The 24,175-nt window shown below is 50.3% G+C and overlaps 1 protein-coding gene across 1 annotated transcript in view; it reads right to left on the bottom strand.

Annotated features, from left to right (window-relative positions):
• Nucleotides 1-24,175, bottom strand: part of LOC132069797 (uncharacterized) — a 55,636-nt gene that overhangs the window by 10,174 nt on the left and 21,287 nt on the right. The window lies entirely within an intron of this gene.

Below are 24,175 nucleotides of genomic sequence, written 5' to 3'. Positions count from 1 at the left end.
GCTTCTGTCCCCCAGCTTGAGCTTGTCTGGCTCTCCTGGCCATCAGGGAAGGAGCTTAGAGAAATCTGTGGCTTCTGGTGGCTGATGTAGTGCCCTGGGCACTGCAGAAAAACATTGATTCTGCTGACTGACCAAAGGAGCTGTGGTGGGCAGGGAGGGGATTGCTTGCAAGTGCTCTGCTGCTGGCCTTTATGGCTGGACCTATTACAGAAAGGGCCTTTCAGATGTTACAGATACTTTTAAAATCTTGCTTAGCAGCTTGAAGAAATAGCCTTTATCCTTTTCCTTAACTTTTGGGGACACATTTTCCTGGTATACTTACAAACTCAAAACGTAGGCTTCCTGACGTAGGCTGAATGCACAGAGGAAGAAGCGGCATTAAAAATATTGGAGCAGTACCACCTCCCAGAGAACCACACTGGAGAAGCTTTTGCAAACCTAATCACCTACCCCTAAAGGAAGTCACTCAACCAGCTCCTCTCAAGCCAAAGCACTGAACGCTTAAACAACAAATTGAGATGTTGGCTGAAATAGGAAAAGCCTTTTAAATCTATATTGACCAATGCAGTTCAAAAGGGAGGTTTATTGTTGCAAGTGTATATACTATAAATAAGGGGGTTATTTGGTGTTCTGAGAGTTGCGTAACAGATTGTTTTATGTGATCTTTCAAGCAATGATTTTAGCATGAGTGAGGTGGGTGGTTCTCTGAGGTATAGGATTTCACCAGTGTGCTAAGGCTTTTGGGAGAGCTTCCACCCCAAGAAAGACAGATTTGTCATGCTGAGGTTTTTACCTCTCCCAGGAGACAGAGAACAGACATGGTGATAAAAAGGCATAACCCCCTGAGAAGCAGCGAGGGGGTGTGGGGAAGAAAAGAAAAAATTGTGAGGGTAAAAGAGGACTGAGATTTTTTTTTTTATTGCTCTTCCAATCAGGGAGTTGGCTCTTCAGTTTTGGAAATAACTTTCTGTTAATATTGCCAACACAGGCAGCAGTGGGGGAGTCAGCTAGATTCTAGCATCATTTCCAGAGTCCTTGACAGAGAAACACAGGTACCTTTGTGCTCTGTGGACATCCAGCAATCCTGAAATCACCCCTATAATATGGCAAGGAAGAAAAAAAGATCACAGGACAAGGAAGGGTGTGTGATCAGATATGGGGAGGGTGCCACCAGGCAGGGTGCCATGAGGCAGGTGTGGCAAGGTGGAATACAGTGAAAAGATGGCAGCTCCATTTCTTCACCTGACGGTCCTCAACACTGCAGAGGGACCTGGCCATGACTGGTATTCAGTCTTGTGCTGTTAACTCTTTAAATTTCCACTCCTGTTATGCCATGTGGAGCCTCATTTCTCTGCTCAGAAACAGGGCAGTAGATTGCAAAACGTCTCTTGCGGATGCAATGCCATTGGGAAATGTAATGGCCAGGGAGGGCTGGGATGGAAAACAGCCATGGAAGTGGATGCAGGTTACGCCTCTGGTTCCTGTTGGCATGCAGTGCTTGTGTCTCTGTTGATGCAGGATTATTTTTTGTTTGTCTGATGTGGTTGGGACAGGAAAGCCAAGCTACTTGCTGTCAGTCCATTTGAGTTAATGAGTATGGACTGGGTTTGCCTCTATAAAAGAGAATGCCTTGAAGGAACACTGCAGTGTAATAAAAAAAGGTAATCCAAGTACAGCACCTAATTTTGTGCTTAGCACTGTGTAGCTGCAGTGTTACTCATTCTTACTAGACCTTTACACCAGCTGGATTGCAAGACTAGATTTCTACCCAGCATCTGAAAGAGAAAGAAAAGTTTGATTCAAAGGGTAGGGTTTGGGCCTGAGATGTGAAGGAGATCAAGCTGTAAACTTCACAGGCATTGCCCTGCTTCCAGCCATACTGAAGTCTCAAACACCATGTACTAATTGATGAGGATTCATCACAGAGCCTAGGAAACTCCAGCTATATCCCAAGTGGAAAACTGTAGTTCCCCACTGCACCATGGGCTCGCTCCTATACAAGGTGCCCTCCCCATTTTCTCTTGCAGTTTAGCCCTGAGAACTCTGGCTGCTGCTGCCCAGCCCCACCCAGCTGAATGAAGGGGATGCTGATTGAATGCATTCCTAAAAGCCTTCTTCCAAAAAGGCCATGGGCCATGCCCAATTGCCTCACCGATTAGCTCATGGTGATCTAAGCCTCCCGTTGCTCTGAGGCAGGATCCAGGATACCTCACCCTCCCCCAACTGACTGTGGAGACAGGTTTTAAAGAGACATGGGTGGTAGCCCAGCAACACTGTCTGTGGGTACTTACTGGAAGACGAGCAATCCTTAAAAACTTGAAAATATTGCCCCTATGCCTACCATAAATCACCTTTATTGTAAATCAAGTCAGGCCTGCCTTGCATCTATGGACATGGAGAAAAATGCATCACAACTTTTACAGCTGCCTAGAGGTAAAACATGACCGAGTCTGTAACATCTTCCTCGGAGATCATGTTTTCTGAGCCCTCTGCCCAGCTTGCTCATTTCTCTTAAAATTTTTGCTCACCTCTCCAAGGCTTTATCCTGATATAGTGCAAACAGAAGTCTGAATGCTGGCCCCTACATAAGACTCGCTGTGGCCCTAAGTGAACAATTTCTCTGGTGAGAGAATAGAAACCAAATCAAAGAGGATACTTGTCACTGGGTCATTACTTCATAGAGTCTTTTTCTAAAAAAGACTGAGCCAAAATCCTGCCTTTGTCCATGTCTGAACTCTGGATAAACTTACACTTGAAATGCACACATGGGCCCATAAGCAGAGCCTGACCCACATTAATTCCTGAGCAAGACATTAATAATGCACAAGAATTAGAAACTTGGGACACTCATCTTGCTTTACCAAAAGGTCATGTCCACAGATTGAGTTGCAGGTCTCAGCACCGAGGCCTGCGTGACTTCTCTATGGCAGCAGAGGTGGAGGAGCCTTTCCAGGTGGCATTCCTTCTCCCTGTCCCACCAGCAAGGACAGCAGAAGGCTTGGTGTGCATTACTGCTCGAGGTTTCAGCACACCTACCTGTGGTAACCGGAGAAGCCGTGGCAGAGCATGGAGAAGGCAAGCTGAAATTGATCCAATAAATGTGCAGGCCACCAGCCTATCCTGTTGCAAATCCCCCTGAGAGGATGTCAGTGCTGCTGTGCCAGAGATTATGGAAGAATGGGCCTTTCACGTTTTATAATTATAAATACAAAAATAAATGCAAATGAAATAAGCTTCCATATTATGTGTCCCTGTCATAGTAACTGAGAACCATGTGTAAGAAAGTGACAGCAAGAGCTGAATCTCACAGGTAGCAGCTTGACCTCTGAAGTTTAGCAACCAGGAGGAAGACTCACACATCTGGAATGCCAGGTAATTCACAGAGGAGGCCACTCCTGTCAGGCAGCCAGTGTGGATCTCAGCTGCCAGGAGGCTTTGCCTGGCTCAATGCATCTGTGCCTTTATCTCTTGGGACAGGGAGGAGGGAGTTAACAGTCTTGTAGCTTCCTACCCCTGCCTGAAGGCACAGGGCAGAGAGGAGGGGTGGATTGATGGGCCCTCAGGCTGCATACAGAAAGGGAGGCTTGCAGGGTGACCTGTGGAAGCAAAGGGCTCTCAGGCTGCACACAGCAGCACTGGTGCAGCTGCATTTTGTACCACAGCCATAAAAGCCGCCCCAGGTACGCAGGCAAAGCAGACTGGGATGGTGATGTTTGGAGAAAGGAATATCTGCAAGGCATCCTGCTTGTCTGAGCTCTGTGTCCTTCCACCCCTGGCTGAGCTGGCAAAGGCATGGAGCCACCAGGAACACATGGTACCTTGCAAGTGTGCCCCTGCTCCAGGCGTGGGGCACTTGGTGCTGCACTCGGTGGGCAGGTGTCTGCACCAGCACCTTCCTCAGAGGGCTTCTGGCTTGCCTGCCACATCCCCCAGCTCAGGGCTCAACTCCATCCTCCAGAGCTGGGTGTGCCTCAAGCCTTGCACAGGGCTTGTGAAATCCACATCTCTGCACTGCTCTGTCCCTGCAGCTGTGCCACAGGGCTGTCAGAAGTGCTCCCAGTGCTGGAGCTTATCTCAAATTCCCAGTGCCTCATAGCTCTGTGCCCCTTAATCAGAAAAAGCTACAGGTGCTCAGAAGGAGTCTGCTGCCAGGGCTGACCTGGGCCCATCCCACAGTGAACTCCCTGGAGGAGAGGGAAGGGTGGACCCTGAACGGTGACCTGACACGGGGTGATGGAGTGAGGGGCTGCCCCTCATGCTTGCTGGCACTGGGGCTTCCCTGAGGGGCTGCTCTGTTTGTGTAACCCATCACTGGCAGAGCTGCTCTGGGAGCTGTGGTTCTCCCATTGCCCATCACATGGGCTGCATCCTCTCAAAATGTGCCTCCTGCCCCCTTCACAACACACCAAAGCAATGAGGTGAGAAACAGGTAAGGCTGAGACTCCTAAAGTCCCTCACCTGGGGTGCTGGAAAGCAGGACCTAGATGGCAACTCCTGCTGCTGAGATGGGAGTTTTGTCTGATTTCTGTATTTGTTCCTGTTCTCCTGTACTTCACCTGTTCTCTGTCTCTTCAAATGACAAAGGTCAGTCTCCTTATTCTCCCTAAGTAGGGCAAATGTCCAGCTGAGCATGGAGAGTGAGAAAGGAAAAGAGATTGTTAGCAGCCTTGGAATGGCATATAAATCATGGGCTGGATCCATTGCTCAGCTCCACCATGGGGATTTGGAATGGATTGACATTGTTTTCCCGCTCATAAAAGAGAGATAATCAGTCTTCCTAAAAGTGATGCTGGGAGAAAGTTTGGCTTTGCTCCTTACACTCTTTGAGGTTGTTAAAGAGCGGGCTAGCTGGTCTATCACCTGGCTGGAAGGCATCTGTGACTTGAAATACAACAGCTCCTTGCAGGGGGGAGGATCATAAATTCCACAGGGCACCAGATAAACTGGAGGAGGTGAAAACACAAAGGGGCAGTTGAAGTTTCACATCCCTTCCCCCCCACCCCACCCCATCCTCTGCCTCCTTCCTCCCACCTTTGCCATGCCAACACAACAATAATGTTGACAGCCCTCTCCATCACTGCTGGGGGCTAAAGGAGCTCTGCTGCTCCAGGACCTGCTGCCCACGGCCCTGTCTCTCCTTAATCCCTGTTGCTCCCCCTTGGTCAGCAGGTGCACAGCTTGAGCAGCCTCTCACCTGGGAGAAACACAGAGGAATGGTGACAGAGGGAAGGACAAGGCTGGAGGGAGGCAGGGGGAATGGAGGGTTGCAGCAGGGGGTGGGATGGAAAATCTGGAGCTGAACAGAAGGAAAAAATGGAGGTGCTGAGGTAAAAGCTGGAAGGGGAGAAAGGAGCACACAGACATGCTTGCAAAAGAAAGGCAGCAGGTGGAAGCATGGAGGAGGGCCTGCCAATTGGAGCTGGTGTTGTACACATTTCCTGGCCAGTGAGAAAAGATGAGAGGTCACACAGAGGCTCTTTGCCTGCACACACAGCTCCAGGCAGGTGTCTGGTAGCACTGATGCACTCAGTTAGCAAACAGCTTCACCTGGCACTGCTGGAACAGTTCTGGGACCAGGCCAAAGTTCCACAGAAGTAACATCCCCTTCATTTGGTGCAAACAGTGCCCACTTTGCCCAGCTCCTGACTGTTTGTCTTCCCCATGGGAGGGTGATGATCAGTCACACAGGGGTCACCCAACTTGTTCTGCTGCTTTGGTTGGACAACACGGAACAATTACAGGACAGTTCCCATGAGGATGAAGACAAGGAAAACAAGGCTGTATTTAAAAGTGCTACCAGTGTAATCATTTTGGAAGGGGGTTGGGAAGGGGAGGGAAGACAGTACTCAGTCAGAGCAACAATAACCCAAGTATGGGTACAGTTTTACTGCAAAAGAGTACTTTTAATAGGAAAAGTCATTTCACTTTTTCAAGGAAAGCCTATTTCACTTGGAAATTCCTGTAAACAACACCGACAAGTGTTTTATGTGGAGAAGTATGAATACAAGAGCCTAGAAATGCTCTATTTCAGGTCACTATGGTATGGCAAACTGCTGCTCATCAGCTGCATGCTGCCTGGGGTGTCACATCTGGGTTCACAGCACATGCAGGGTCATTGCAGATGGACAAACAAGCTGCAATCGCTATTTATTGCACCTAGACAGTGTCTCTGAGCCCTGAAATGTTGTAAGGAAAATGAGGGGGGAGGCTAAATGCAGCTTTGGGAATAGCATGCCACTGACAGTCCTCTTTGGGGAAGACAGAATCTTCACTGGTTGTTTTACATTGCACAGAGGAATGACTGCAGTAGCCATGCAGCAAAGGACATGTCCACATGGCTTCCCACTGCTGGGACACTGCTCTGCCTGAGATTCCCAGGGCAGGTACAGCCACAGAAAGGGGACAAAGCCACAGAGGCTACAACAGCAAGATTGACTGACTTCAGCCTGGCTCCTTATGCTCTTGGACTAACCTCCAAATTCTCCTTCATCCAGAAACATTAACCCCAAGCCCTCGCTGACTGCATCTATTTTTCAGCAGCGATGCATGCTCAGGCTTGGAAAAACACCGGTCATTAATGGATCCTGCCCAGAAAGGATCACAGGCTACTTGCAGCCCTTGGGCTGAAAAACACATTCCCCCAAATGAAGGGTAAAAGAATTTGCCTCTTTGTTTTAAGGATTGTTCTCCCCAACCCTAAGCACAAGCTGAATATTCATGAACCTCCTATATGAATTGGTTATCTTCTAAAAGCAAATACAAAGTGCCCATTCTGCATGAGGTGCCCAGGCACCGGACAAAGCCAAGTGTCTGCTCTAGCCGTGGGTTTCCCAGGGACTCTCTGTGCTGCTTTAAACCAGTCACTCTTGCCTATTAAAACAGGATCAAATGAACAAAGAGGAAAAGATCCTTCCAGAGCTGTTTGAGGCAGCTGCAGCTAGTTCAGACTTCTACATCTCTTGACCTAACATGACTCCCAGGCTGCCACATTGTCTGCATGGGAAGCCAGAAGGGAAGGTAACGTGATTTTTATTGTAAGAGCTGCTCACCAGTGCAGCCAGCCAGATTTATGTTAAGAGTTCATGTTGCTAAGTAGCTTGCCAGCACAGAGGTCCAGCCTCATGTCGGAGCTGTATTTGTGGCAGGAACAAAGGGGTGTGCATGAGCACAGAACTGTGTCTGGCCCATTTGCAGGTGTTTGTGGTAACTGCACAGGGGAAATGGGCATTTGTGGGTGGGAGCACTCCCGAGGTTGCTGAGGATATCTAAGGATGGTTCATTCCTTGTACAGATGATGGAGCTGACATGATGGCATTTAAGAACTGGGTATCACTTGGGAGACAGACCCGGGTCCAAGTGAAATGGCAGGAATGTGAAAAATAAAAATAAAAAGGTGAGCACTTGCAAGTGTGTACACAAAATACACAAGACATGTCTACTGTCTGTGCTGGGTCTGTCAGGAATGGAGTTAGGAAGTTAACTTTTTTCACAGCAGCCTGTGTGGTGCATCTGCTTCCCAAAGGGAAGTGGTGAATTAATTTCTTGTTTTGCTTTGCTTCCATGTGCAGCTTTTGCTTTTCTTTTTAAACTGTAATGATCTTGACCACAAAGGGAGTTTTTCTCCCCCTGACCTATTGAGGTGAGGGGAATGAGAGTAGCTGAGTGGGCAGCTGGTTGTGGTCAGACCACCGCTGTCCTGTCATTCAGGTGCCCTGCCTCCTTCCCAAGGCCCTGTGTGCAGACAGTGGAGGCTTTTAGGGACTTGTTAGGGATTTTTTAGATTCTTTGGAGGTTGGTAAGCAATTCAGAGCGCCTGTGTGGGGAACTGCCTGGGGCTGGGCAATAGGAAGGAGTATCAGGGTCAGACTGACCTTGTGTCTGAATGCCTGGGAACACAGCTGCCATTGCCCCTGAAAATATCACCCAGTACTGGTGCTTTATCCCAGTACAGCAAGTGCCTCTGGCTGGCCTTGCCAGAGTGGGATTTCTGAATTGCCAGGGACCACTGCCTCTCTGTGCAGTGAGGAGAGGGGGCTGCTCCCAGCATGTGCTGAGCAGCAGACCTGGGGCTGTGGAGACCTCCCTTGCCCACATCAGTGCAGCTCAGAGCACCAGCCACGTGTGTCCCTTTGCTTATGCTCTGTGCTGTCCCAGGACACCAGGGTGCCCAGGACTGTCTCTGCTACTGATTTCTTTCCAGCTCAGAGCAGCCAGGTCTCCTGCAACCACCAAGGGACAGAGGGGAAATGCCCTTGATCAGTCTCCATTGTATATCTTCCACATCTTCTGTGCAAGTGGCAGAGAGACCCAAGTTCTCCAGAGAACAGTCCTGGCAGGTGTCACCAACATTGGCACTTTTCTGAACTACAAGTGCTTAGTCTCCACTCACTTCCTTTTCCCAGCACCCTCAGAAGATGTTGAAGGACACCAGTGGGACTGATCATTCCATGGGCCAACTGCACACCCTGCAGAAGCAGCAGGCACAGGCACGGTCACAGCATGGTTTGTGGGGTTCCTGGACACAAATCCCTTCTGCAGCATGAGACAGAACCTGGCATGCCCCAGCGCCCCTCCCATCTTCCCCAAGGGCTGTGTGTTTTTCTCACTGCCTTTGTGCCAGCACCTTCTCCACCTCCAGGCCCACTGTGCCACAAGACCTTGGCAGCCTCCGCTTTGCCCTGGTGAGACTGACCACCTGCAGCCCCAGGAGAAGGAGGATGAAGAGAGGAGACCACAGCTTTTTTAGACCACAGGCTATTTTCTCCCTGCACTTTGTATGCTTGTAGGGAGAGGTAGGCAGAAATGGTGTTCTGCTCCATGTCCCCTCCTGGCTCTCTATTCTTGCACTTTTAACCTCTGACCTTCATCCTCTTTCTCCCATCAATTGTTTCCCTATCTGTTGTTTTCCTTTATGCCCTCTCCCCCCTCCAAGAGCCATATGTTTTAGTTAGGATCAGCTGACACCCAAAGTGAGGGGTAGGGTTTTCCCCAGCAGTCCTTGGCTGGTGGCCACATAATTAAAAGCAGCAGGGGAGCGGCGGCAGGAACCCAATCTGGCATTAATGAGAGCAGAGATTGTTGTGTGACCAGCTGAGCTGCAGGAGCCCGGCCAAACAGCAGCTCAGCAAATGGCTCCGTGAGTGCAGGGCTCTGTGTTAGCATAACATGCATCTCCATTACACCTGGGCTGCTCAGCCTCCCAGCTTGGCCCTGTCCTCATCATCCCCCTTGCATAAGCAAATGGTAAGGACTGGATTCTGCTTGTTTGCTGCAGAAATTAAAAAAAAAAAAAGAGATGTGTGACTTTCTACTTTGGTAGAATTTTGGGGTTTCTGTCTTGCCCATCTCCAGAGCTATTGGGATCCTGATGGGGCTGGTCAGGCTGAGTGATGTGGCACTGGGCAGGGTGGAAGAGGACTATCTCCATGCTCTGTGCTGGGAGCCTGCTTCCCCAGCAGGCAGTGAAGCTAGCAAGGTGTCCATAGGCAGAGAAGACCAGGCAGGGTACAGAGTTGTTAGGCTTTGCTGTCATCACTGCATGGATCTGACCACTGCTTGGATTTGTGGGATGCAGTTGCTTTGGGCCTGACTGCCCTTCAGACCCCCAAACCCTTGTCCTTTCTTTATGCAGACTGATCACTGCCTGCCTGCTTCAAAATTCTCTTGGCTGGCCACTCTCTCTCAAAGTCTGTATTAAGAAACTCCTTCTCAACATAGCTCAGTGCTTTGTTGTACAGCAAAACATGAGGGGCTTTACAGCAGCTACCAGTTGCAGTTTATTTCAGCTCCTCCATGTACAGCACAGCAGGGGCTTGCTGACACAGCTCAGAAAGCCAAAGATCTGCTTTTGCACAGACTAACTGGTAGCAGATGTGGCAGAGGTCCTGAAGTCCCTCATGTGAATGCGATCAGATATAATTATATAGTGTAGCTAATACTATACCCCTGCACACAGCAGTGGTCTCAAACTGGGAGTTTGGAGGCAGTCCATAACCTTTGTGCAATCTTGGGAGTTGATTGCAGTCTTGAGGAAGCTACAGCTGATGCAGGCCAGAGACATCAAAACAGGGTATTGCCCACAACGAGCAATCTTTGCGCAGTATTAGCTAAGGAGTGACATGTCATGGGTGGTCATATCTATCATCTGTTTTGCTACACCAAATAATTCACACAGTCACAGAAGTCACATCCCTAAAATTTCCCAAGTGGACAATCCTCATCATGGTTTTCTGACATCCACATAATTCAACATTTTCATGCTACTCAAAGCAGCTAAGCAAGCACCAAACTTTCAGTGTAAGAAACCCTTTGAACAAAAGCAGCACCTTAAAGGCTAGGTCACCATCCAAGAGTTTCTCAGCCTTTTCTGGAATAAGGGGATTCATGAGCTGTTTCTGCTTTTAGAATATCAATTCAGAATAAATTCTGCCAGGAGCTTCAAAATTCATCATTTGGAGCTGGGAACCTAACAAGACAGGCAGTGTTTGGTCAGTGTACATCAGGAGAGTTTGTAGCAGCATCTGCATTTCTGCAATAGAAGTGTGAGTCACAAAAACACTCATACTTTTTGCACCCCACGTAGAAAGCAAATCCATCACAGGTGTTTCCACAGATCCCTTGCAAAGATCACTAATGAAAAACTCCCATCGCAGGGCAGGAATTCTGAGTTGTGCCCTCAACAAAAGGGATATATGAGCATTTATGATTTTGAGGATGTTTCCTTTGCATGGAGCCTGAGTGGGGACCTGTGAGGTTGACCTGACCACATCTCCAGGGTCGGTGACAGAGCTGCTCTGGGGATGGAGGTGAAGCTGTTCAGTGCTGAGCACAGTAATGCTGAGCTGCCAGAGGCACTGCTGTGCTGCTTGGTGAGGACTGAGTGTGGCCCCCACATCAGTGAACAACCAAAAACTCATTGGGAGATGGCACCCAGCCACCAACATGAAGGGCACCCTGGTCCACAGCACACACTTGCTGTGGTTGTGGAAACTGCTCACCTGCTCCCAAAAGCCTCTGTGAGCCAATTCACTGGGGTGAATGACAAACTTCTCCTGTGCAATGACAACTGCATCCCAATGCAGGGGCCTCATACTGGCTTTGTAGAGCCTTCCACAGGCAGAACCTCCCCACACCTAAAAAATGCCCCAGGCTTCAGCTCTAAGGAGAGCTGTTGAAATGTTACCTGTAAACATGATTTTGTCTTGCTGAATACAGCAAGTCAATATTGCACTCCACTGCAATATTGTTGGGGTGACCTGGGTGTAAGAGGGTTAGACAATAACACTAAAGATAGGAAGTGTGCCTGTGCAATAGGTTAGATACAGAACAATGTCATGTCATAAACAGTTTGGCCTCATCTACACAGAAAGAATCAGCCTAAGTTTACCATATCACAGCCTTGCAGAAAGCATGGATCAAATCCTGACATTTCACTAGCTTCAAGAGTGGTGCTAACTCAGAAAATAGTTAAATGCAGTTCTAGTTCTCTGTGGATGAAAAGGATTGATTTTCCAGTTCCATGAGGGGAATACTGTTCCTGGCTGCTTCAGGGCTGTGGTAATTGCCACAGGGATGGGACTTTGGCAGGCCAAGGAGTAGGAGGCAAGAACAAGCCATGAACTGTGTATGTGAGGCCACAACAACAGATGGGGCTGGAGGAAAACCATCCAAATGAAAATTGTCCATGAGTGAAGCAAAGACCGGCTTGCAAAAACCTGTCTCTGAACGTGCCCACACAGAATGGGTGTTTGGGTCTCAGTCCAAGCCTTCCTGGAAGCTCAGTGGTGTAAGAGGTTAAGAGTCAGAGCAGAAGAGATCTCAGGGTTCATATCAGCAGAGGGCTCAAAGCAGGTATCAGAGTCCAAATCCAGCAGCTCCTTTGTCCAGTGACTCATGATGATGAGGGCAGTTTTGCAGAATCACAGCTTCAGGCCTTTGGATGTTTTGAAGAAGGCACCTCAGTGCTGATGCATGTGAGCTGCTCTCAGCTGAGTTCTGGGAGTATGGTATTTGATCAGTTCTGGTTTTATCCACTCCCTCTGTATCACCACCATCACAGACAGTGAAGGAATTGCACAAAGGTGTGCTCAGCTGCCTCCCCCCCTCCGACTGGTGGGAGGTGAAAGCACGGGCTGTGTTTTCATCCTACCTGGAGGAGACTGTGAGGAGCCACTGCAACAGGCTTCAGTCAGGTGAAAGGTCACTGCTAAAGGCAAGGGGGGAAAAGGAACCTGTTCTCTTTTCCCACGGGGAAAAACCAAACTCAGGTGCCTTAAGCACTCTAAGATGACCAACATCAATACCATTAACACATGAGTCACTTCCTGAGTAGGCTGGATGGTTGTAGGGCTGTTAAATACATGTCAAAAAGCATCTGGCATGAGCTAGGTTTAGTTAATCCTACCTTGGAGAGGAGGATGAGTTAGCTGATCCCAAAGTCTTATTCTTTGTTCAGTGATTTCCCCATTCCTCATGGTACTAAGGAACCAAATACAGCTATTAAAAGCTTTGTAAGTTCCCTATTGGCTTGTGCTTCTTCCATTAAAAAACCCAACAACAACAACAAAACAAAAACTCAAAAAACCCAAACAGACTCACCCATGGTTTATTTAGGAAGGAAATAGATATTCAGGGAAGGAAAACATCCTCTATTTATTCCGTAGTCAATGCTTAAGGGAGGACTGTGAGAGGAACCAGGTCCTGCAGTGCTTTCGAAATGGAGGCAAAACTTGTCCTGTGGGAACAAAAAGATAAACCACAGCCAGCACAGCAATCTCTCCTGTAAGTGCCTCCAGTTTCTTGGACTGGTAGCTTTCAACTTCTCTGATTATAGACCTTCCCATGATTTTCTCCCTTTGAAGACACAGGCCCCATACAGTGAATTTAAAGTGGCCAGCCAAAGGCTTGCTCTCCTTAATTACCTCTCAGAGCAGAGCGTCTGCAGGCCACAGGTCAAAGGGCTCTTTGCTGAAGAGAATTCAGAGTTAGGCTCTTCAAAGCCAAGTGCAAGGGATCAGGCATTTGAACATGGTATTGCCTGGGGCTCTGCCTTGGATTACGCTCCCATGGAGCATTTTTATTTTGGAGCCCTTCTTTGGGACAGACCTGAAAACAAACAGTGCAGTGTAAAGGGAGCTGTGCACAGGCAAAGGGGTAAAAAAAGTATTTCTGATTAACAGTGACAGACTGTAACCCCCTGGGGCTTGTCAGCAGCCTCATCACAGGCTGCTCTGCCATTGCTCACGCTCTCGGGGAAGGAGCCGGCCCTTGCTCAGACACAGGCATGGTGTCTTCTAGGCTGCTTGCAACCAACACAAAGCGCCCTGACACACACATGTCAGGACAGTGACACTGCACAGCTTTTGTGGCAGCGTAGGAGCCTTGTGGAAGTTATATGAGTTCCTCTCTGCTGCACTTCCTGGGGGCTGCCAGGAGTTTCTCTTTCAGTTCATGCCCCGGAGGGATGGAACACCCCATCCTGCAGCACGGAGCATTGTCAGCAGAGACTGAAATGGGTTGTGCTTGGCAAGCACAGTGGAAAGGAAAAAGAGGGTGACCTGGGAGGATTGCTGTTCTCACTTCATTTTTCCATTGCATGTGCTGGCTTGGTTTTTTTTTTTTTTTTTTTTTTTTTTTTTTTTTTTTTTTTTAATTTTTTTCTATCAAGCCTGAAGAAAGAAACAGAACAGAAACAAAATATAAATGGGTTCTCTCTCTGTAAGTGCTACAGCAGTGGAGCATTTTTGAAAAAATGAAAGCAAGGTCTGGGTTATAGTCTCCATCCTTACACTCACCTCCTTCTCTGTCTTTTCCCTCCCTGTCTTGCTTTCTCTCCAGCCTCCCACCACTGCCTCTCAGGGTGCTGAGCTGATGCTTGTGCTGGAGCTTTGACAGGTTACCAAGGAATTGTATCACTCACAGGCTGGCCCTGAAGAGACATTTTGGAAAGCGCCTCAGCTCTCCCCACAGCCTATTGTCAACAGATGCGATAGCTCAAATAGGACAGCAATTGAAGGTGACAAGAATGTCATTGTCATCTGAGTTGCTGGGAGCAGCCTCTGGCTGCTCAGAGGGGCAGAATGTCCTGGTGAAGTACTGACCTCAAAGCTCAAACTGTATAGAGGGTGCTGGCCTCCTGCAGCACCACCTCCAAACCACCTCTGGCAGAAGATGAATCCCACTGGCATCTCCCTCCCCTAAAGAAACCTGGCCCTTGCCACCCGGTCCAACACAGTCCCTCTCCTGGCTGGCTCGGCTGAAGGTCCAAGGAGTGAGCGGTCCAGGCAGGTCCTGGCATGGGGAAGGGTCATTCTGCCACCCTCTGGGCTGCACCCTACCTCCCCAAGGCAAACCATGCAGTGTTGGGCTCAGGCACACCATGTGTCCCTCAGGAAATCTGCTTCACCCGTCCCTGCTGGCATGTCTCCTCCACCACCTGCCCCCATCCATCCCTGGGCAGCAGCAGAGCCAGAGGACAGGGGTTATCCGTGCTCCACACCAACAGCCTGGCAACTTCAGTTGCCCATTTCCATGACAGCGTCACGGGCTGCAGAGAAAGGTTTACAGAGGGCACAGTGCCAGGAAAGTCCCTGGAGAAGATCTACCTAGAGAAGATTCCCTTTTAAACCACAATCTCACCCACAGCACCCATGACAACTGATCTCTCCTAGAACTGAATACAGGGAAAAGGTATTTCTTTTTATGCCTTTGACTGGCAATGAGCACAAGGTAGAGCCCTGGACTTGGGTCTTCATTCAGAAGACTGGCAGAACTGCAGTGGCTGAGGGAATCGCAGCTCCCAAAGCCCCAGAGCAATTATGTGCTTGCTTGAAAGAAAAGTTTTGAAGCTGGATGACTCAGACCTGGAAACAAAAAAGCCAACATTTCTTCATTCCATAGCATGCCTCTGAGAACCAGAGGCACCATGAAATACCTTGAAACCAGACAGCAGCCAAAAGCAGGCTCCCAAAGTTAGGACATTCTTCTGAATGCCAGGGAGGAGGCTGTGTGTACGCCCAGCCTCTGAGTGTAGCCTCAGGCAAGGCACTGCCTTGGTTGCCTACACCTCAAACCTGCTAAAAGTAACCTTTCCTGGTCTTGCTTTAACTCTCCAAGAACATGAGTTCCTCTGCAAGCCCAGCACATACCACTCTCCACATTTAGCTGGCCAAGTAGACCCTCTGGAGCTGCGGCCTGGGCCCTTTAATTGCTGCTCCTGTATTTCAGATGGCTCTTGCAAACCTCCTGTAACCTGAGCAGACAAAATTGGTGCTGGCACTGGAAAGCAGTTATGCAATATGCAGGAGGTAAAACCCTCCTGGCAGGGGCACGTGAAAGGAGATACAAGTGGGAGGCTCCAGTTGCTGAGGTGAACACCATGTCCCACGAGGAGACTGGGAGAGAGGAGATATACATGCCATAGAATCATAGAATGGTTTGGACTGGAGGGGACCTCAAAGATCATCTGGTTCCAGCCCCCACTCCAGTGACTGTCTCCCTCCTTGCTGTTGTTCTCCCAGCCCATCTCTGCCATGAAGGGTGGACAGACCTGGGCATGGTGAAGACACTGCTGGAAAAAGCAGCAGTCTGAATCTGAAACTCCAACAGACAGGAGGCCTGTGCAGAGGCTGTTCACCCTTGTGAACGTGTTTCAAGCATCACCTTTTTGTGTTCAAAGCCATCAAGTCAGCCACATGTTCACTGAGTTGTATCCTGTCTCCCCTCTCCCAGTGCTGCCCTGGGGCATGCAAACACAGGAGGCTCCTGAGGCAGAGCTGGGAAGGTGCTCGGCACCCCCACAGGGTGTAGCCTGCCACCTGTTGCCCTGGTAAGCGTGCCGTGCCATGCCATGCCGTGCCATGCCATGCCATGCCATGCCATGCCATGCCATGCCATGCTCCTCCGCCAGCTGGGCCCCGCTGCTCCCAAGGGCAGGGTTTGGCTGAGGCAGGCTGGCTCTGGCACGTGTGAGCAGCAGGGCACGGATCCTGTTTCCTTGCACTGGCATGTGCTGCGCTCTGTGGTGGGGCTGTACAGGCTTGAGCTGTCCTGTCTCCTCAGGTGAAGTGTGAGGCTGATCCCACCCCTGCTGCCAGGGCAGCTGCTCCAACCTGTAAAGGCAGGATTTTGCCCACAGCATGTTTTTCTCCAGCCATGCAAATTCATGTGTAATTAACCAAGAAGTGGGATCTCGCCAGTGCTCTGCACCACCTGCCTGAGTTGGAGATGCTGGTACTCCTCTCCGTTTTTCCCTGCTGAAAGCCCCCAAGTTGCCAGCTCCATGGAGCTGCCCTCTCGCCCTCAGCCAGAGAGACCTGGCTCCCAGCGCTGCTGGTTCAGCTGTGAACAAATGTCCACCAGCTTCTTGCTGCATTCTCCTGCATAAGCCATGCAAAATATTTGGATTTTGGCTGCAGAAGGTCTTGCACCCTGCTCCTTTCTAAGCCTTGCGAGAAGCTGCCTTGCTTTCCCCAGCCTGATTAAGCACATTCCTTCCTCTCTCTCTCTCTCTCTCTCTCTCTCTCTCTCTCTCTCTCTCTCTTCTTTGCTCTGCCCTGCAGCAATTTCCAAAGCATTTTTGTGGCATCCAAGACCCGGAGACAAATTCATGAGCTGTGGAGATGTGGTTTCTGCCATGTGCTCTCAGCTCTGAGTCCTGGCTAATGCAGGGGAGGTGGGTCCACAAGCATGAGGGCACTGTGCTCCTTTCCTGAGGGTCAAGGGGTACTCTTCCACATCTGTGTCTTTCTGAGTGAAATCAAATTTCTCACTGTGAGCTGATTGGGGAAATACTGTCTATGCATTCTCTTCCAGGTTCCTGACTCTCAAAATAATAATAATTATGTGGCCTGGAAAAAATTATTGTTAACCATAAGCCTGGGAAGTGCTTCTATTATTCAGCTTTATGGGAATCCATACAGCTCCCATGGAAGGGGATTATTTACCTAGGCCCTGAGAAAAAGTGGAGGAGCCTGCATGCTCCTTCTGGCTATTGTGCTGCCAAATCCCACGGCAAGGTGGCCGGAGGAGAGCGGTTTCCTCTGGCTGTCATTAATCCTTGTGGGCTTGGCGGCCTCAGCGCACGGCATCCTTGGGTCACCGGCTGCTGGGGAGCCAGGCTATTGTTTGAGGGCTTTTGTCCCAGACAGAGGAGCTGGGGAGCCAGGCTTTTCAGGTGTCCCCACCACACAGTGACTGGTTTGCAGCCTGACACTGGCTCAGGCCTTTCCCGGCTGTGCTGCTGGGATTGGACCCGTTTCGATGAGGCCGAAGGAAGGGGTGGCCCAGGGATGTCCCAGTATGAGCTGTGCTCACCCTGCATCAGGGAGCTTCCCCACATACCTGTGACTGCAAGGAGAGGGCTCCACCACAGCCCCCATGGATAGGATGGAATGCCCAGGACCCCCAACTTTCTCCGGTTCCTAACTCTCAGCCTGATCTTCTAATCCCTGCAGGGCACAAGCAGGAAGGCCCAGTTTCAATTCAGGGCATGAACTGGAGCAAAGGAAATGTGCTCTTTCTCTAAGAGCTAAAAGAAGTCTTGCAGAGAGGCTTTCTAACAGGGATGTTGCCCATGGCATGTATGTGCATAAATGTGCACGGAAGGAATTGTGGCATGGAGGGAAACCCAAACAGGCCATTCACTCTTGCCATGGGCTTGCAGAGCCCTTTCTGGTTCTTTTAATGGTGACAACCTTAGAGGAAGAAACAGAAATATGTGTTTTCCAAGCCAGGGTTCAAAGGGGGTTTATAGCTCTGATGGGAAAGTCTCTGTTCAAGGTTGCATCTGTCTCAGCACAAACTGCACTTTAGAGACAGCTCAGAAGGAAGTAAGCTGTGATTTCTTCCCCACTGATGCTGGCAGGCAGTGCACTGGTAAGTTGCCTTTTCTTTCTCTAGGTGAGGCATACAGCAATGCCTTCATGTGGGCATTTCTCCCCACTCCTGTCCCTCTCAGGGCTTTAGGAAGGCCCCAGAGCAAAGCAGCCAGTCCCTACAGCCACCACATTGTGACTGGAAGCTTTCCTCTCTGGCTTGCAGCTGGAGCTCCCTGTTCCTGCCCTCTTCAGAGGTATTTCGTGCTACCACAGCTTTGCCAGTGGCAGCAATATTATTTTGACGCTGCAGTCACTCCTTTTTGGTAACTTATTGCTTTGAGAGGTGCTGCTGATGGACTGGAATGACAAAGTCACTTTTTACAGCAGCCCAGCAGTGACACCAGAAGAGCATCCAGGATCTGAAGAAGGTCTGTCTGATGGCCCCCATAAACAGAGCTGTGCTATTGTCCCCCCCAGTGCCACCTGGGCAAGCGACACAGGGAGAGTCTGTGGGTTTTCCAAACCCACACAGTGTGGGGCTGCCTCAGAGACCCCATAGCTGGTGCACCCCATGACCCTGTGTGCAGTGCTGGGCTGGGGCTAGGGGCAAACTGGTGTGGCTCCATACCTGGGCTCCCAGCCCACACCTCCAGTGTGGAGGCACAGGGACCCAGCTGTGCAGCTGGCCAGGCAGCCTCCATGCCTTGCAGGGATCACAAAACACCAGCGTGGCCCAAGGGACCCCTGGGAATCTGCAGCAGAGCAAAGGTCCAAGCTCTGTGTGACCCAGCCAGTGCCTGGTGGAAGCAGAGCCACCCTAGTCCTGCATCAGTGCGTGGGGGAACGGGGTGATGCTGCTCTCAGGCATCAATCCCTCCATCTTCTCCCTGACTTTGCCCAGTGAGGGGCATGCAGGGGTGCAGGGGGACACCCTTCCCCTGCCCTGTGCTCAGCGGATGAGCACTGCAGTGGCAGCCAGACAGAGCTGCTTTCTGCAGCACAGTGCTGCCATTGTCCAGCTGGGCTCTGGGCTCTCTCATCCCCACCAGGATGCAGGCACAGCTTGGAGCTCTGCAGCCCAGCAGCACAGACAAAGTGAAGGGGATGGGTGGAAGCCTCTGGAGCAGGCAGCCCACCTTTGTGTCTCCACAGTGCAGCCCCACTGCTTTTTGGACTTCTGTGCAAAAGATGATACAATGGAGCACAGTAAGGTGGTGGCTAAAAAAAGGAAAATCTGAATGAATAGGAGGGGGAAGGGAGAGCAGATGACGCTGAGATGTGAGGGGCAAGAGAGAGCCAGTGAGAGAGAGCTGGGCTGCGAGCCGGAGAGGAAAAGACGTGAGCCCCGTGGGAGCTGGGCTGTGGGAAGAGACAATGCGATGGAGGGGAAGGAGCCAGCTCCCACTCTGGGACAGGCACAAGCTGCAATTAGAGAGAGGAGACAGCGTGTCTGCCCAGCCTGGGAAGGCTCTGCCATGGACTCAGGGTCGTGCAGGGGCTGGGGCAGAAAGCCCCTGCCTGCTCTGTGCCCCTGCACACAGCTCCCCTTTGAGTGGCACCCGAGGGGGCAGAGACCCCAAGGGCAGACACTGGCAGTGCCTGTGGCTGCAAGGCACAGGGGCTTTGTTCCCCAGCGCTGGCACAAGATGTCTGGGTTGCTTTGTGCTTGCCCTGCAGTGGCACAGTCATACCAGGCCCCCTTCCCTGGGTCAGCCCTCCTCCCCTGGCTGCCCTGGGCAGCTCCCTCCTGCCTCCTAAACCAACTGATCAAATACCAATGTCCTCCAGGCAAGCAGGTTGCTTGACTGTTCACCCTTCACAGCTAGCACCCTTCAGCAGGTTTTTGGAATTTTCCTGGATGAAGGATGCTATGGAAATACGCAACTCCAGAGCACACGCTCTGGTTTTAGTGTCCTCCTCTGCACTGCGATTATCTAGCTCCCAATGGAAAATTTAAGTTTGTTTGGAAACAGTCTCTGGGTTTGGCTTGAAAAGACTCAGAAAATGCCATGCAAGGGTCACAAACTTTTAGCACAAGCCATGTTTGGCTGGGACTGTAAAAGAGGAGGGAGGTGGAGGAATATGAGCACACACCATTTTTGCTACCACAAACTTGGCCGGGAAACTCTGCGCTTCACTCCCTCTGGACATAAAGGTCCAAGAAAGGAGTTTGGTGTTTTAAAAGAAAACAACATGCAGCCAGAGGAACTGATTTCCACATTTGCTTTTTACGGCTCATTTTCACCACCCAGCCAAGAGGCAGATGAAGCAGAGCTCCTGCAAACTTCTGCTGAAGTGACAGCAAAGGGAGATGCTTGAAAAAAGCCATCAACTCGTGGCAGGGACGGAAGAAAGAGGAGAGCCCTGGTGAACCAACAGTGGTTTTTTAAAATATAAAATAATATACTTCAGACTTGCAGTGGTTTTTGCTTCCTGATCAACAGTTTTAAGCCAACCCAACTGCTTTCCTCTTTTTCTGGGCATTTTAAGATCTTTTCACCGAGGTGAAATTAAATATGAGGCGCCGGAGGAGACCTGCCGGTTTTCCTGACATTCTCACCTGCGTGGGAGCAGCAGGAGCTGGGAGTTAAGGCAGCGCCGTGTATTCACTGACCAGGCAGGCACAGAGAAGTGTGGAAGATCACCACAGTGTATTTAAAGCTGTGCAGCAATAACAGCTAATTTGTTTTTGCCTAAAGAGCAGTTAGGGTTGGTTTTGTTTCATTTTAAATAAAGACATTTGGACTCCAAAGGTCATTTCCGTGGAATAACAATGCTCCTTTCAGAAAGGGGCACCGGCAGGGTCTCCGTTACTCCCAGTGCTCCCAGTCTGGTTTGAAAGCCCAGCTGCAGCTCAGCCGGGTAAGCATCCCCTGGGCTGCCCTCTACATGTTGCAGCCACGGGAAGTGCCAGAGCTCAGGAAGAACTGTTGGCTCCTCTGCTGGGGTGTTCATATAGGCACCATCCTCTCCTGGTGCCTATTTGACAGTAAAGTGAGGATAGTGTCCAGTCCATTTCACCCCTCACCCCAACCTCAGCAGCACCCCTGTGCCTTCTGGGCGTGCTGGAAGAGGATGGTGCATCCCCAGCAGGCAACATACGGCCATAGGTTCTCCTCATCCTCAACAGGTATGGCATGAGGAGCAGATATGATCAAAAATTCTGTTTCTAAAGTAGGTCATTTGCAGTGTGGAAAGGTTTTCCATGAGCTGCTGCCTTTAAATGGCAGGTGAATGTGCTTCACTGACTTCAGTGAAATTGGTACCATGATCTGTATCCATGCAAGCACATTGATGCTAGGCAATACAGGAAGCATTCAGCAGAGCTGGGTGAAAAAGCAGGCACCTTAGTGCCCAGATCCAGTTACATACTTATTTTCCTACATGCTTCCTAAACAGCTACTCTTTCAGGCTTTATGCAGGCAGAAAGCATTGGAGCTGTGAAAAAGTAAACCTGAGGCTCAGGCTATTCTCTGTCTGGCAGGCATGTATTTGCCAAAAACTTCCTCTCTGCTCCAGTGCAGCCCCCAGCATCACTTCCTATCAGTCAGTCTTTAAGTTACAGGGCACTTTGCTTGAAAAGTACTTTATCTTTTATTCTATGTGGGGAAAGGATCTTCAGAAAGAAAAAAAGCCTTTGAGTTAAAAAGAGCTCTCCTCCTTAGCAAGCACTGCTGTTTGTCACCATCTCGGAAATTTGTAAACCCTTTTCTCTGTATTTATCTAACTCTGCTATTTTGGGATTTGCCGTAACTGTCTGCACCAATGAGGTGTGTGTGGAAGGGAGAGTGTCTGTGCTGCTTGGCTGATATTTTTGGCCAGTGCAGAGCTCATTTCTGGGAACCTGGGTACCATGGGAAGATGCAGTTCTGATCCCCTCATCTCTCTGCCTCCTCTTCCTCTTCTGAGAGCATTGATACCCACAGAGGCTCAGGACTCCCCAGCATAGATGCCTCTGGATGTGCTGAGGAATCGAGGAGAGAGGAGGACACTGGGATGGATGGCAGTGGGACCTGGCTGCAGTGGGACCTCTTCTCCCATGCCAGCATTCTTGTAGCTCCAGGAAAATTCATCATGACAGCTGAAGGAGGTTTGCACAATTTTGCCTCCCAGGGGCATGGTGGGACTGTGATGCTCCATAAAAAAAGGCAGTTTACTTCCTCTGCTCTTCCCAAAACTGCCCTGGCAACTCCCAGTCAGCCAGCTCCTGTGTGGGAAAGAGCAGCACGGGCCAAACGTGGCCAGCCAGGAACAGAAAGGAAAGGGCTTCATGAGCTCACAGTGCTCCCCAGGGAGGTGTGAGTGCATGCATATTGTATGCATACACATGTGTATGTACCTTAATACCCTACAGCTTACAAGATACTCGTAATTTTAATTTTCTTGACTGGCAAGGGTCTTTCCAAACCTTTTCCAGACACAGTTAACCCGGTCTGCCCTATTCCGCTCTCTTGTGCTGTCAGTGGAGAGACATGTCCTCACCTAACCAAAGTTGTGTTCAGAGCCATTGTACATCTACTGATCACACACAAAGGTCTTCCAGATTTCTTGGAAGCTTGCAGGAAAAATTTTTTTCAGTTCCAGAGTTTTGATTAGGGCTTGTCTTCCAGTAGCCAGGAGGTCACAGTGTCTGCACAGATCACAACCTGAACATCTGCATCCTATTACACAGTGTGGTGATTATTTTTCAACATTCCCCACGTCTTCTAGCAGTGACAGTGGTGATTAAAGCCTGGAGTGGATTCCTGAGTAGCATTTCAGCTTCCTTTACTTTCGCATCCTGACCGTAAACAGAAGAAGAGGGTTTTCCTTGGGCACTAGGTCAGGAAACCCGTGTGCCTTAGGGTGATGCTGACGCACTGATGAAAGCCTGGAGATGTCAACTGGTACAAAGCAGCTGAACAAACCTGCCAAGGGATGCCAACAATAGCAGGATGTCACTGCGGCTCACAGGGAGGAGATTTCCATTCACTGATTTGGCTCCCGTGCCAAAAGCCGTCCAGTGGTCCAAGGAATAAAGCCATTGTCTCCAGGAAGTGACCTGCAGCAGACTGTGGTGGCTCAGAGAGAGTGACGGGGATTTGGTTTCCCATCTGCAGTGCCAGAGCAGCAAGAGGAGGAGGAGGAGGAGGAGGAGGAGGAGGAGGAGGAGGAGGAGGAGGAGGAGGAGGAGGTGTGTGAGGCAGGCTCTGGGCAGGGCACCTCTGGGCAGCCCCCCTTGCTCCTCTCACATGGTTTGAAGCCCCTGCTACAAGAGCTCCATAAACCGTCTCGTAGAAGACTGGGACTTTATTGTTCTCCTTGGTGGAGGGAGGGGAGACAGGTCAGGGAGATCAAGGAGCCAAGAGGAAAAGGATTATTCATGGCAAGTCTATAGCAAGAGGCTGGAGCTGCCAAGCAAGTATTCCAGCCAGGAGACAGTCTCAAAATTTCCTGACCGAGAAAGGATTTTACTTTCTCTGCTCATTATGCATGGTGGCATTAATGAGCCCACATTTCTGGGCTGCTGGGTTTGGCCTTGTGCAGGTCAGCATTCAACATTCAAGAAACTTCCTTCACCGTATTTTTCCCTACAAGTCTGTGAGGCAGCCAAGGGCAGGAAACTGTCTATAAATGAGGGCAACTGCTCTGGGTGGGGTCCCAGCACTGAAAGCAGCTGATGTCTATGGTCTGGGTCCAGCCAGACGGGAGAGAGGAGAGAGAAGGCCAGACCCCTTCTCCTGGGAAGAGGAGCTGTGGCACACACCAGGGCACACGCCCTCCACAGCAGCTCCTGCTGCTTCCCCTCACCACAGCCCTCTGCAGCTCCTCCTGTCCTGTCCCTCATTACCTGCCTGGCATTTCTCTGCTTGTCTGCTCATCTGTCTCCTCCTCGGTGTGCCAGAGTGCTGTCCCCATGTGCCTGCCTGCCCGTGCAGCCCTGTCTGTGTGTCTTGCTCTCAGTGAAGGCTCAGGCTGCCTGCACATCCTCGTCCATCTGTGTTTCTCTGCTCAGTTACGCTCGTGTGCCTCTCGCTGGGTCTGCCTTCCAGCGCCTGCCTGTGTCTCTGCTTGCATCTCCCTGCACTGGCCCTTTTCATCCCGGTGAACAGGACAGGCACGTGCATCCAAACCCCGTGTGCCCAAGGTGGCTGGAGCTGCCCCGGCTCAGAGCCAAGACAAAGGACAGGGAAGAGGAGGAGGGACGGGGAAGTGGAGGGGAGCAAAAGGGCTATTGAAAAAGGCCTGGGGGACAACCCAGCTTCTTGCTGCCTTTGCATTGCTCTCATGGAAAAGATCCTCAGATAAGCTGCTCACTATGATAATGACCTAGTGCCTGCAGCCACCAAGGTGGAGGTGAAGAGAAACTCTTCTTCATC

Source organism: Ammospiza nelsoni, chromosome 2, assembly GCF_027579445.1.
Source record: "Ammospiza nelsoni isolate bAmmNel1 chromosome 2, bAmmNel1.pri, whole genome shotgun sequence".
Taxonomy (NCBI): domain Eukaryota; kingdom Metazoa; phylum Chordata; class Aves; order Passeriformes; family Passerellidae; genus Ammospiza; species Ammospiza nelsoni.
The sequence above is the reverse complement of the archived record's forward strand: the minus strand, read 5'-3'. Positions and strand labels throughout refer to the sequence as shown.